Source organism: Lagenorhynchus albirostris, chromosome 2 (genome assembly GCF_949774975.1).
Source record: "Lagenorhynchus albirostris chromosome 2, mLagAlb1.1, whole genome shotgun sequence".
Taxonomy (NCBI): domain Eukaryota; kingdom Metazoa; phylum Chordata; class Mammalia; order Artiodactyla; family Delphinidae; genus Lagenorhynchus; species Lagenorhynchus albirostris.
In genome coordinates, this window is record NC_083096.1 from 139,785,368 (window position 1) to 139,801,077 (window position 15,710).

Consider the following 15,710-nt stretch of genomic DNA (forward strand, 5'->3'; position numbering starts at 1 on the left):
GTTTGAAACATTCAGAAGGAAGCTAGTAACATCTCATTTTTTAAAAAACGTATTAGGGTCTGAAAAGAATAGCCTTAACTACCTTTTACTGAGCATGTATTATATATGCGCATTGTTCACTTCATCACCACAACAATTCTATGAGATAGTAACTATCCTTTCTATTTTACAAAAGAAAAAGGAAAGAGAGGGAGGACAAGGGTTCAAATTCTGGTTCAAGCTTTTGCTCTATTTGTTAGGCTCCCTCTAAAACCTGATATCAATCAGGCCTCAAGGCAATCATAAGAGGTAGGCATTATCATCTCCATCACACAAAGGAGAAAATCAGATCTTAAAGAAATGTCTCACCTTTCCCAAGTTCTCAAGGCCGAGAAGTGGTAGAGCTGGGATTAGAACCCACGACCTGACACCCCATTCTCTTTATATTACCCACTTCACAGGGTTGTTTCAAGGGTCGAATCAAATCATGGAAGTCAAGCCCCTTTGTTAAAACTGTAAAGAACTTAGCAGATCCGGGGGATTATAGTTTTTAAGTCTAAGTTGTTGTATTTTCCCCTGACTTTTAGCAACAGAATCCTAGAGCCTAGCAATGACATGGAGCCCAGGTCTCTCAGCTGAAAAACATTTTCCAAATAAAAGATTTGATTGAGCATACTCTTGTTTTCCTTGGGTGGGTCCCAACCACCCAAATGTTTAATTAGGTTGGAAAATTTTGATCCCAATTGCTGTTGTTGCAGGCAAATGAGAAACGGGGAGCTTTGGTCTCTGACCTTGCTGTGGAGAAGAGGACCCAAAATAACCACAAAGAGCAGTCACCCTGCTGGCAGTTATGCTATCCAAATAGCAGCGCTATTAGATCCAATGCTAGCTCCTTCCCGTACTTGCTTGTGTATTCCTGGCTGTCTTAAGAGCATCTTCTATAAACTGTACCCCACTCTGGGCATGTGGGATACAGAAAGAAATGAGCCACAATCTCTCTCTCAAGGAGCCCACAGTCCCCAGACTTCTGCTTACAGCCCCCATGAATGTCACCCTGTCCTTTCTGGTCACAATTTATTCTTCTTTCTTCTCTGCTACACAACAGTTTATGCCAGTGTTATCAGCTGAATCGTGTCCCCCCAGATTCCTATGTTGACATCCTAACCTCCAGGACCACAGAACATGACTGCATTTGGAGACAGGCTCTTTAAAGAGGTGATTAAGGTAAAACGAGGTCCTGTGAGTGAGCCCTCATCCAATAGGACGTGTCATTATAAGAAGAGGAGATTAGGACACAGACACAAACAGAAGGAAGAGCACGTGAAGACACAGAGAGAAGACAGCCGTCTGCAAGCCAAGGAGAGAGGCCTCAGAAGAAACAACCATGCCACACTTTGATCTTGAACTTCTAGCCTCCAGAATTCTGAGAAAATAAATTCCTGTTGTTTAAGTCACCCAGTCTGTGATAATTTGTTATGGCAGCCAGAGCAAACTAATATAACCAGCTAAAACATTGACTCTGATCTGCAGATTATGAGTTATTTTTTGTATTACTGAATTAAAGAAACGATAAATTTAAAAAAAATTGGACCAGTCCTCAAGAAATTTGCAGTCTTACGAGGAGTCTAGTCCTTTTTCTTCCTTGCCCTGTACTAGGTGCTGGAGGCACTGGGATGGAAAAGCTGTGGGCCTTCTCCATGGAGCACATATTCTAGCAGAAGAGCCAAACTTACAAGTATCTTCTGTGTAGTCATTTTCTAAGTCTGGTTATAAGGGGATGCAATCACAGCACATTCCTTTGCGTATCCCCAAACCCAGCTAGGGGAAGAATGGGGTCAGGGGGTGTTTCCAGGAGAAGACCCTCCCCCACGAACAGGACATACAAAGAGCTGTTGTCCAGGAGGAGGTGGGGACAGAGCATTCTAGGTGTGGGCACGTGGTAAGACCATGCAAGTGAAGGATTGGTAAGAGAGAGGCTCAGGCCAAGGCAGGGCTGGGTTACAGAGGGCCTGCGGGTCCAGAGAGGCAGTTGGGTGGTGGCTGATGGGGACTCAGACACAGATTTTGTCACTGAATCTTCCTCCAAACTCAGCCTTTCACAGAAGCAGCACTGGAGGAATGGTTGTTGATTTGAAGTGACTAAACCAAAAGTTGGCTTAGACACCAACTGCTGAGGAGAAATCACATTTCCCTTTCCCCTCTCCTCCATGTAGCCAGGCCCCAGCTTCCCTCCTTCAAGACCTTCTTCATTTGTGAAACCCTCCCAGAAAGTCAGGCCCACATGTTCTTTCTCTGGGTTATAGCTCTTATTACTAGTCACACCTGTGCTGTTCATTGAGCGGTCCTGTGGGGTAAGAGAAACTCAAGTTAGACGTGGGAGCCAATCCTGACATGTACTGGGACCTTAGGCCAGGTCACTTCAGCTCTCTAGGCCTCAGCACCCCATCTTTAAAATGGGGGCAACAGTACCTAACAGTAGCCATTCTCCTTTTCTTCCTTTTATGATAGAACCCCCATCCCTTTTTAGCGGGGCACCCATGGTCATGAGCTGGAGGCCCCATTTCCCAGCCTCCTTTGCAGCCAAATGTGGTCACATGGTCACGTGACTCAGCTCAGAATGATGGGACCCGAGCAGAAGTAAGATGTGCTCCTTTCAATTCTACAGGCTCAGCTTTTTGCCCAGGACCTCTCTCATCCTTTCTGCAGGTCGGGGAATGGAAGCAACCAGAGCGGTCACAAAGCCACACCACACAGGTGACTGACCTACCAGCCAGGTTTCCTCCACAGAAGAGGGATAAACATCAACTCTATTTACACCACTGAATTCCTGGGTCCCTTTGTGCACCAGCTTCGTCTGTACCCTAAGCAACCCACGGCCTTATTTCGGCGATTGTAGAAAATATATCTTACATGTGGTGGGTCTGTGATTAACCAATACTATCAATAGCTACTATCAGGATGAATGACTGAGTGTGGTGACTCACTAGGTGTGAGTGGCAAAGGGAAAGGAAAAGCACCAGACTCTGAGCTTTCACCCTTGAGAGTCTGGGAAAATGGTGGGACATCTGATAGGAATAAGGGCTGCGGTGGGGAGGGCAACGTGGGAAGGAAACATCAAGGCAGGCTTTAACTGAGTTGAATTTGAGTTGCTGGCAGAGCTCACGGAAAGAGATGCCAACAGGCAGTTTGAAACCCAAGCTGAAGTTACGGCCCATAAACAAAGAACTGGGCTGGGTGGGGGAGGAGCTGAAGCCGTGGGACCAGATGAGGTTTCTAAGGGACAGGACCGCACACACAGACATCTGAAGGCTAATGAAGGGCCAAGTCTGGCTGAGCAAAGTCTTCTTAGGGTAGGAGAGGCAGAAAGGACTGGAAATGCCCCAGTGAGAAGATCAAATCTCACTGTACAGGCGGCAGCGGCGGAGGAAGCCTGGTTCTGGGTGGGGAGAGGGAGGGGAGGGGTCTCCCTGCTCCACCAGAGGATCCCTGGGGGGACAGAGGAGGAAACTTCCTCTGGCAGAGGAGCAGCCAGCAGGTACGACCAGTTCCCTGGAGTTTTAACAGACAACAGACGCATGCCAAATACAAGGAACAAGTTCAGTAAACATCTAGCCTCTAGGAGGTGGGTTGTGGGATTATAGAATGTTTTTAGTATAAAAAGTTAGACGAAATCAAATGTTTTAAAAGAGGTCTGAGTGTGTGTTAGGAATTTGGTCCATCAAAGCACTTTAAGGGCAGGTATTTTGAGGCAATTCTTGTAGAGTCACTGAAACTAAAGATTTGGCCAGAATGATCCCGAGGAAGGGAAAATAATGTCTTGAAAGAGGAGGAAAGAAACTTGTCTCCCGTGCATCCTGTCAGTCAACAGATAGGCATGGGGGGTGGGGTCTCCTCTGTGTGTGTGTGTGCATGTGCTGAATGATGTTAGTTCACACTGAATGGAGGGGAGAGACAATAAACAAACAGGTCAGGAGTTTTGAGGGCTGTGGTGGAAAATAAAGCCAGAGGAGGGGATAGAAATGAACAGCCCAATATACCCTGAGAAAACCATAATTCAAAAAGAGTCATGTACCACAATGTTCATTGCAGCTCTATTTACAATAGCCAGGACATGGAAGCAACCTAAGCATCCATCAACAGAAGAATGGATAGAGAAGATGTGGCACATATGTACGATGGAATATTAGCCATAAAAAGAAAGAAAATTGAGTTATTTGTAGTGAGGTAGATGGACCTAGAGTCTGTCGTACAGAGTGAAGTAAGTCAGAAAGAGAAAAACAAATACCGTAAGCTAACACATATATATGGAATCTAAGAAAAAAATAAAAGGTCATGAAGAACGTAGGGGCAAGATGGGAATAAAGACGCAGACCTACTAGAGAATAGACTTGAGGATACAGGGAGGGGGAAGGGTAAGCTGTGACAAAGTGAGAGAGTGGCATGGACATATAGACACTACCAAATGTAAAATAGATAGCTAGTGGGAAGCAGCCACATAGCACAGGGAGATCAGCTCGGTGCTTTGTGACCACCTAGAAGGGTGTGATAGGGAGGGTGGGAGAGAGGGAGATGCAAGAGGGAAGAGATATGGGGATATATGTATATGTATAACTGATTCACTTTGTTATAAAGCAGAAACTAACACACCATTGTAAAGCAATTATACTCCAATAAAGATGTTAAAATAAATAAAAGTAGAAAATATTTACTAAAAAAATGAACATCCCAAGCTGCCTTACCTCAGGGAAGCTCCCTCTGAAGTGACTCTGGAGCCCAGAAAGGGCAGTGAGGGGAGCCACGCAGGGGCAGCAGGAACAGCAAAGTCCCCAGGGTAGGAGAGGGCACAGCACGTTTGAGGACCAGCCAAGAGGTCAAGACCAACATTGAGGTGAGGCAAGGGAAGAACCTAGGTGCGAAAAGGAACCTACCTACACTGTTGGCGGGAATGTAAATTGGTGCAGCCACTATGGAGAACAGTATGGAGGTTCCTTAAAAAACTAACAACAGAACTACCATATGACCCAGCAATCCCACTCCTGGGCATATATCTGGAGAAAACCGTAATTTGAAAAGATACATGCACACCAATGCACACCAATGTTCATAGCAGCACTATTTACAATAGCCAAGACACGGAAGCAACCTAAATGTCCATCAATGGATGAATGAATAAAGAAGATGTGGTTTGTATATATATACAATGGATCTAGAGATTATCATACTAAGTGAAGTAAGTCAGAGAAAGATAAATATCATATGATATCACTCATATGTGGAATCTAAAAAAAAAAGATACAAATGAACTTATTTATAAACAGAAATAGACTCACAGACATAGAAAAATTTATGGCTACCACAAAGGAAAGGAGGGGGTGGGTAAATTAGGAGTTTGAGATTAACAGATACACACTGCTATGCGTAAAATAGATAAGCAAGAGGGAACTACTGTATAGCACAGGGAACTATACTCAATATCTTATAATAACCTATAATGGAAAAGAATCTGAGAAAAGAATATGTATATAACTGAATCACTTTGCTATACACCTGAAACTAACACAACATTGTAAATCAACTACACTTCAATTAATTTTTTTTTAATCAAAAAAAAGAAAAGAAGGCACTCACTCTGAGGGCCATGCAAATGCCAGCCCAGGAGGAAGTTACATTTTGTGTCCTGGCCACATTTCACCCCTCCTTGCCTCACCTTAGCCTAAGTCCCAGAGCAGGGTAGGAGCTGGGGAGAGTGGCAGAGGCCCCAGAGTGGCCACCAGACTCAGAAGATGTGGGTATCAGGAAGCCCCAGGCTATAAAAGGCTCACTTGCTCATTCTTCCTAAGAAACTTGATGTAAAGTTGCCCCTACAAGCCTGGAGGGGTTACCTAAAGCATAAGAGGAGGGCTTGGATCCACTCCTTGGTATGTTACAAGACCTTCACTAAGAAGCAGGAAAGAAGAAGAGTCCCAGCCTTGTCTCCCAACAGGACACGACTGTGCAACCTCAGGCTAGACTCTAGACTCAAATTTCTTTACCGTACCATGAAAGAATTGCATTGCATGGCCTCAAAGTCCTTCCACCACCACCCAGGTCCAAAATTCTATGATTCTATGAACTCACAACAAACCTCTGTTTCAAAAGGAGCAGAAGGGTTACATAGAGGCTATCAAAAGCTCAAAGAAAACAGACCTTTTTCATTTCTTCCCCAGGTATTTCTAAGACCCCTGAGAGCTAGTTTCAGAGCTCCAGTTGGCCCAAACTTGACCAGAGTCTGGGATCAATCTCTCTCCGTGGGACAGAAGACCCCCTCTTGGTTGGTGACAGCCTGGCTATCACTAACAGTCTGATAATCTGCCATCCTAGTGAGTGTCTACACGCTGGTGCTTCTGCAGATCACAACCACAGTGGACACCCATGGGAGGGACCACTTTAAGAATAAGCTAATAAAGAGGAATGTTCTGTTTTGAACAAAGAGGTCCACTTGCAGCCAAATTTTCCATTCACAATCCTGAGCCAACACAGATATAACTGCCCCATGACTCCTTTCTCTTAGGCTTTTCACAGCTAATTTTGTTCCTTCTACGTGACTAACAATCGCCAAGGGGATTAGAGTTTTTGAAGAATTTTACATCTTGACATCCAACCTGACTTCTGCACCCGGGATCTGAGGCAAGAGCTATCCTCATTCCTCCTTTACAAACGAGGAAGTGGAGGCTCTCAGAGAAGAGCTCGGAACCATCTCCCAAGTAGGTGTCAGACCCAAAACGCCAACAGCGAGACCCTATAAAATCGGTGCCGTGAAAGCTCATGATAACTGAGGGTAAATGGCAAGAAATACCCCTACCTGTTGCATCAGCGAATCAACTCTCACTTTCACATTTTACAAATATCCACTGTAGACCTCTCCTGTCCGTTTTGCAGACAGCAGGGACACAGACACCAACTCTACCTTCCACCCTCTTCACACTGTCGGCTTCTCCATCAAGGCCTCGAACACATTTTGACTACTTCCCCCTTCCACCCCTCCTCTAATAGTCCATGCATATCAGCTCGAGGAAACAGAGGCCTGGGAGGATCACCATGCCACTGGTTCTGCCACCAGCCTGCCTCCAGGACAGGCTTGACCTCCGTTGGAGCCTTCCTGCTCTATGCTGCTGTAAGGAAGATCTTTGCAAAGCATCAGGGAGCCTCCGCCCTCTACAGGTGGAGGGATGGGGACACTTAGATCCAAGACACCAGCAACTCTCATTTTCCACTTTTGACTCACAGTGCCCTGCCCAGAAAGGCCATTGGGCCCCAGACTACCCACAGGTCAGCATGCCAGGATTTAGTAGACATGTTTGTCTGTGTAAGATGAGCCAAAGTATGGAAACTCTGGGCCCATCTAGGGAGAAAGTCTATGAGAGACGTGCTTTCTCTGACTTGACCTGATAGAAAAAGTTGAGAGAGGTCAGAGCTGGGAGAGGAAAGATCATGATCTCTTTAGTCAGAGAAAGCAGTTGTACATATGCAGAGAAAGCCAGCTGCACCATCACCAAGAGGAGGGTGGACCCATGGCAAGGGAAAGCAGGCTGCAGAAGTTACCTTCATAAATTCCTTTGTTTTCACTCGGGGTTTTAGCAGCCAATGAGTTTTATAGAAAATGGAAAAATCCAAGTTCAAAGACTCTAGTCCTCCTACAGCCTGCTTCAGACGATTCTAATCAAGTAATAAGTGAAAGAATTAACCTCAAAAAGGGCTAGGAAGTTCAGAATGGATTTCAGGTTGACCTGGAAAAACCTTCTGCTTCCCTTGGACTTCATATAGTACTTTCACTTGCTACTCTTAGCTCTGAACCATCCTAACAGTCTTTCAAGAAATGCCCTATTATGTCCATTTTGCAGATGAGGAAACTGAGGCTCAAAGAAGCGAAGTGACTTACTCAATGTTACATTTTACTAAGCATCATAACTGAAATTCTATTCCAGGTCTGCCTAAACCTAAGGCTTCTAGCCACCATGCCACATACCTCAAAAGAAACCAGAGGGATTTATTATACGTCTGATTCAAAGAGGTTAGGTAATTTGCCCAAGGTTGCACAGAAAATAAATTCAAATACTAAGAAGTGAACCCAGGCCTCTTAGCACCAGAACTAGGGCTCTTTGTGTCATGCCACACTGTCCTTGTCACCTCTCTCTGTTCTGATCCATCCCTCCCAGCTGCCAAATCAGCATCTGGTATGTAATAGGTGCTAAGTAAATATCTGATCGATAAACAAGTCCTCCTTTGTAGTGAGATTTTATTAGGAAATCAGATAATGGTCTTAACTAAGTGAGATAGTGATTCATTTTGCTCAAGGCTTAAATCTGAATTTGGAGAAAAGCTCTTGACTTAGCTGTAAAATATGTCCCTGGGCTCCTCCCCCATTAAGGACGGGAATGACTGGAGAAAGAACCCACTGTTCCTCTCTAGTATGAGAATAAAACTGTAAATGAGGCTTTTAAGTTTTTCTTTTCCAGGACAATCAGGGAATAAAGACAGTTCTTGACTCCACTGTAACGTCCAAGAGAACAGGCCTCTAAGCGTCCAAACACTAATTTTCTTCCCATTATCTGTCATTTTGTTAAGGTGTAGTGATTCACCAACTGAAAACTGTAGAGCAAGAAACTGCAGTGCTTACCTCTAGGGAATATTCCTCATACATCTATCTTACACATTCTCTCAAATACTTGGAAGCACATCCAGGGGAGGCAGGGGAGGGAAAGGGGCTGCCATGTGCAGCCTCTCCTCCAGACAGGATCCTGGGCATCCTCCCAGTGAGCCTGCAGACAGGGATCCCCAGTCTACAGGGGAGGAAACTAAGGATCAAAGTAAGTGGCAGAGGCAAGATTTGAACCCAAGATTTCCCCAATTCAGAGCCTGTGTTCTTTCCGACTTACCACAGTTCGAGTCTTCTAATGAAAAGTATGACCGCAGAGGAAACTGCTCTACAAAGAGGTCTCACTTGCTTTATCTCGCAGTATGTGAGGATCAAACGAGAGGGACAGAGCAGGATGATGCCCATTTTATAGATGAGGAAACTGAGGCTTAATCTATGTTGAAAATGATACATGTATATACTATATACTACATATAATTCTTATTTTACAGAAGAGGAAGCTGAAGCTCAGAGACAACCAAGTTGCATACATATTTACATATAATAATATTATGCTTCTATGATGTACAGGTTCCAGCCTAACATTTACATCTCTCCAAACCTCAATTTCCTCTTTTCTAAAATGGGGATGAGTGACTGAACTAAAAGTGATCATCTGGAGAGCTTTGCATTTGGAATTAGAATCTGGTCTTTCTGATTTTAAAAGTTATTAAACTGTTGCTTGTTACAAGGATCTCCAAGTCTTTACCTGACTATTTTCTTCTACCTTGATGTCATAAAATATGTGGCTCTAAAAAGCATCTAAATGTAGAACATTTTATCAATTGCTAGACAAATTGCTTAGACAAATACCTCACTGAACCTGTGCAAAAAGTCACCTCTGACGTTTATATGAATAATTCATTTGTGGAGACACAACTATACATTCTACCAGTGTAGGAAGACTGCATCTAAATAAATCCTGCCTGGCGTGTCATCCATGAAATGGTGGGAGGGAAAGAATTTGTTATTAACTTCCACCAAGAGCTGGACCAGGAGGCCCTTCATCAGTGCTCTATACCAAGTGCTTAAAATTAAAATGGCCTTTGTCCTCTTGAGGTGCAAGAAATGCTATATCGGACAAAATCATGGAAGATATAGAACACTTGGCCAATCTCTGCAGAAAGGTTTCTTTCCAGCCAAGATTGTGGAGCACCAACCCCGTGCTTAGGGAAGGTCAGTAGAATGCCTGGGTGAGCACCATGCTCCATGCTGGGGGGTGGGGGGGGTGGGGGGCAAGAACAGAATAGGGCGGGGCTACTTAGCTGGGCCTTGAAGAGGAGCTGCATTTCAGAAGTTTCAGAGAAGCCCAGGCAGAAAGTCTGGTCTGAGAAAAGACTTGAGTTTGGAAACTGAAATTGGAGGCTAGGGCCACATTGGGAAAGATCATAAATGTCTGCATCAGAAACTTACTTAAGTGGGACTTAACCCACTAGACAATGCTGAAGGTTTTAGTAGCAAAGAAATACAATCAGAAAAGTTTTAGGAAAACCAGTCTTTTATTCATTCATCAGACATCTATGGGTCACATTGCTAGCCATGGCATCTTTTTGTTACTGCTTCGCAGGGACTGGCATGCTGGAAGACTAGTGCACAAACAAGCACTTGATGGTTTTAAATGTGGGAATGTTGCAGTGGAGATGCATGCCAGCTGCAACAGGAACCAAGGACGTGTCTCAGGCTGTGCTCTCCCAGAAGCAGATCCAGAGACAAGGGCTTGAGTGCAGGTAGTTATTTAGGAGATGATCTCAGGATGCGTTCATGAGGAATTGGGGAAATGAGACAGGAAAAGGAAGCTTATACCATGGGGGCAACTAGGGCTTAATCTCACTGGGTGCTCCTGGGAGACTGTGTAGAACACCTTTCAGAGTTGTTCCACCTAAAGAATGAGCAAGCTGGGGTATTTACCTACTAGTTCCTATATTTCTTAGCTGAGGGCTGCTCCCTAGAGACAGGACCACCCAGGCTACCCACAGGCTATGTTCTGTGGCCAGAGCAAGCCCTGAGGCAGATGGTCCCAGAGGCAGTGTGTATGGGATTGGGAGTCCTGAGGGGATCTGAGCAGCAAAGGGGATAAGCCCCTCCATGGTTCCCAGGGCATCACTGCACAAGTGGTGCTTGAGCTGAGGTCAGGAGCACCAGCACAGCAGGGTCCCCAAAGGGCAGTAGAGTAGATAGTCCCCTGTGTCCAGTAGGTGAAATGAGGGAGACAAGGAGGAAGAGTGATGAGTGACGTAACAGAACAAGCAGGCAAGAGCCAGATCATGCAGGACCTTGGGTTCCCTATAAGAGTTGTAGATTTTCTGCTGTGCCCAACAGGGAGCTTTTGACAAAGTTTAACTAGGATGTGACATCATCCTAACAGCATGCTTCTTGGAGGAAGCATGGGGAGGCCAGATCTGGAGGTAGAGACCATTTAAGAGGGAACAGTGGGAAGGGTTCTACTGAAAAACCCACATGAGAAATTACAGGCCTGAGCTAAAGCAGGGCCTGAGGGATTTGAAACAAGGAAACTGACAAGAGAGAGATCTAGGAAGAAGATGCTATAGGTTGCCCTCCTTGAGTCAACCTGTAACTATCCCAGAAGGATAAGTAGAGTTTTCTGCTGGACAAGTTAGGGAGGGGAAACAAATTCCAAGTAAAGAGATATTTGGTAAGAGTATAACAAATAAGGAAAGGAACTGAGGGGTAGAACCCAGAGGCTCCACCACAGCCACACCCAGGGCCTGGAGGCACAGGAGCCAGCCACAGAGCCAGTGAGTTTTGAGGACATCCCAGATGTGTCCTTACCCAGAAGCCAAGGGAGGAATGCAGCTCAACCAACACCATAAGTCAGCAGAGCCCAGGGGCAGAGCTCAGGAAGCAAGAGGCCATGACAAGACTGCAGGTGGTGGTCATTGGGAGGGAGCTCACAGATGACCCTTTTACTTCTTCAGTGAAAGGTCAGTCAGTCAGGTGACAGCCTGGTAGCAGTGAAGATTGATGAAGATAAGGAAGCCAGTGCAAGCAACCAGATGGCAAGAAGTGTGGCGGTGAATAGACGAAGAGAGGCAGGTAGCTTTCGGGGATGATGCTGTAGGGTGGGCAGGACAGGGGAGGTGTGGCAAGGACCACAACATCACATGAGGCATCTTCAGGCCAAGGAGTGCAGACCACGCTGTGACCTGAGGAAGAGACCAGAAGCAGAAGAGGTTGAAGATGATGAAAAGGGAAGGACTTCTTGAAGGAGGAATCAGTATTTTAATAGAAAGAATTAGGACTCTTTCAGTAAAGCCATTACTGTCATTTACTCTCTGGGGGACCATGGTAACCAGCCTCCAAGATGACCACCAATGATCCCTACCTCCTGGTACTCACACCCTTGTGTGGTCCCCTCCCACACTGTACCAGAGGTGGTCTGCGTGACCAATAGAATATGGCAGAAGTGATGGTATAGCATTTCCAAGATCAGGTTATAAAAGATGCTGTAGCTTCCCTCTAGTGCGCTCTCTCTCTCTCTCTCTCTCTCTCTCTCTCTCTCTCTCTCATTCTCTTGCTCTCTCATTCTTACTCTTTCTCTCATTACTCACTCTGGGGGAAGCCAGCAGTTATGTCAAGAGCAGCCCTACAGGGATGCCCACATGGGAGGAATGAAACCTTCCCACCAACAGCCTGGTGAGTAAGCTTGAGCTTGGAAGTGGCCCACCCCTCCCCCACCGATGGCTTAACTACAGCCTCATGAGAGACTCTGAGCCAGAACGACGTAGTTATGCCCCTCCCAGCCTCCATAGCCTCAGATGCTGGGGGAAATAATACCTGCTTGTTCTTTTAACAAACACTGCGTCTTGGGGTAATTTATTACACAGTGGTAGGCAACTAGTACAATGATCACCCGGGCCTGGTTAATGGGAGGGTAATATGAAGTAAAGAATGGCCTGGCATAGAGATTCATGAAGATTCAGAGGAGAGAGGCAGAGGCAGACTCAGAAGCCTAAGTGGGTGGAAGGGCCACCTCTCCTTCTGACCTAGGAATGAAGAGCAGAAGCTCTCCTGAGCGCTGTCCTGGCCGAGCCAAATGACACCTTATACAGAGCACCTCACTGCACCCCGGGTCCTCCCTGCAGGATGGACACATCACACGGCTTTTCCCAGAAAGAGACCACAGTTGATAGAGGTCTGTTTACTACCTGCATGACAGACACAGAACTGAGAGGGAAGAAGGAGAGAAACGGAGGTACTCGGGGCTTGCTCTGGACAGGGAGGGTGTAGGGGGCCTTGAGGAGAGGTGTGAAGTGTGGAGGAGCTGGGGGAGGGCATGAGGAAAGTGAGCGCGGATCAGCCAGCCCGGACAGGAGGCCTCTCCGCCCTCCGGGGCAGCTGGCTCCCTGAGCGCAGGAGACTTCCCACATGTCTCTGATTGAAGGTCTGGCTCACTTTTTATCCTTTTAAAGTAAAAACTCAGGGATGTACCCAGGCCATCTGTGTTTCCCAGAAAAGGCCATTTTTTTTTCCATCCCCCTGACGTCCAGGAAGGCGTTCTGAGGAGGACCAGAGCGTGCCTCCCCCTTCACCTCCCCCTTGGTGGCAGGCCCAGCCTGAATCCACGCGCCTCCATCCAGAGACTATCAGCGCCCTTTGTAAAGGGCTGACATAGGTCTCCTGCGGCATTTCACCTAGTCCTGGAAACCCCGGAGATGGTGGCTGCAGTCTGAGACATTTCCCTTTTTAAGTAAAAATGACGTTCCCCAAGACTAACTGGACATGTTAGTGCATGTCTTCTCCAGAAAGCAACCAACCACATGAGAAACTTTTAGTTAACAAACACATAATAAGAGTGAAAAAAAAAAAAATCAGCTGTTAAATTATTGCCTCATTTCCAAATTGTCTTCGTTTTTTTAATGTTTTAGAAATACAAAGTTACCTGTGGCTTAGGCATTTAAGTAAATAAAACCAAAAACCCTAAGGATTTTATTTTTATAAAAGTAAAGCAGCATTCAATTATTTTTTTTTTTTTTTTTTTTTTTGCGGTACGCGGGCCTCTCCCGTTGCGGAGCACAGGCTCCGGACGCGCAGGCTCAGCGGCCATGGCTCGCGGGTCCAGCCGCTCCGCGGCATGTGGGATCCTCCCGGACCGGGGCGCGAACCCGCGTCCCCTGCATCGGCAGGCGGACTCCCAACCACTGCGCCACCAGGGAAGCCCCAGCATTCAATTATTGATACTCTTTTTCTATCTGGAATCATTATTTTTCTCAATGATAATCACACCTGACAAGTGTGCATTTGTATGCGTTTTGCAGTTTGCAAAACCATGCCTTACTTAAGCTTTACACCACCCATGTACACACAGCAGGGCAAGGTCGTCCATCACTCCCTGACCAAGGAAGGAACTGGCACTCTGGGAGTCCAGATGGTAGTAAGGTAGTATGGTATGGAGCTGGACAAGCCTGGGCTTGAATCTGGTCTCTTCTAAACGCTGGCCCAGGTGAGTTTCTTAGGCATGTTCAACTTCAGTCTCCTCATCTGTAAAATGGACGTGGTCATAGTACTGGCTTCAACAAGTTAAAATTCTTCTCATAGTGCTTAGAATGTAATAATTGGTGACATTTGTTTATGAGTTGTTTTTAATCTAGTCTGTCAGCCTACAAGGATTAGAGTCAATGTTTATTAAAATTCTGAACACAGTGCCCAGAACAGAGATGGCATTAATTTTGAAGAGGTAAAGCTGGGATTGTGAGTAGTTTCCAGTTGCTTAATAATTAATTTTTTCTCTGTATCCCAGTTACCTGGCCATGGGGTCAATGAGACACATCTCTTAGCTTTGAGAATAAGTTGACTAAATCTGTGTTGTAAAATAAATAAATAAATAAAAGGAAGGAAGGAACCATTTTACTGTCAGCCCAAACATAATACCTGGCTACACCCATGTTTTTGAAGATTCAACACATTTCCCCATAGGAGCCCTGAGTGAAGCAGGGATCATAAATCTGGAATATGTCAGCATCTCCCCATCCCCTTAAGGACAGAGCCATCTACTTCTCCTACTCAAGCTCTCCCTAAGTGGTTCCAGCCACAGTCCCTCTGGGGAAATCTCCCCCCACCCCGTCTCACCCTCCACCTTCTCAAACCTCCACACCTTTGCCCAGGCTGTTGCCTCTGCCTAAAATGTCTTCCGTTTTTCACCCACTGAAAATCTACCCACTCTTCAAGCTCTGTCTTTTCCCGGGGACCTCCAGATGGGGCTACCTTTGAGGACAGGGCCAGCACCTCCTCCTCTCTGTCCCTTTAGCACCCAGCCCTGGTCTTGCACTAAGGAGATGCTCCGTGTGTTTGCTAAAACACACCACCGGGAATGAAGCCATTGACTGGAGTTCTTTTCTGGCACCGGGGGTGGGAGGGGCCAGTCCTGCAGCGCTGGAGGGAACGCTCGCCTGGAAGAAGGTACTGGAGACAGCACGGAACACTCTGTTCCTCTCTTTGCTCATCTCCCAGATGTCAGGAGGATGGAAACAGTGGATCTCATCCTCGTCATCACAAATCATCCGGGTGTTGCTCTGGTTTTTCTTCAAAAGGATTATGAAAAGGGAGGGACCCTCCAATTTCAGCCATGTGGGGAAAGCATCACACATTTCAAGAGAAGAGCAAAAGTGCTCTGGTAACTGGCCTGGCTTTGGTCCACAGCCTATCTCCCTCCAGGTCCTAGAAATGCTGCCACATGGGGAGGAAGGTCAGGCAAGTGATGCGCATTGGCTCTGATGGCACACGATGCAGCTGCAGGCGCCGACATGAAAGCATCGTGGAGAAGCTGCTCCCAGGACGCCTGCCTCCTTGCTTGCAGACCTGGTGGCCTTCCCCACTCAGAGTCTCTCTCTTTCCTGTTTGGCAAACACTGAGTTAGTAAAAACAAACTTTCTCCATTGTGGTGCAGATTAAAGGAGACCATCAGCTCCATGAGGACAGGTAGTTTGTGACAGCTGACAAATTGCCTCCTTCCTGGTCCTCAAGGAACAGTTGTTGGATGCGTGAGTAAAGAAATCATGGTCGCCTTAGGCCCATAACCATAAGTTACACTGTTGCTAGT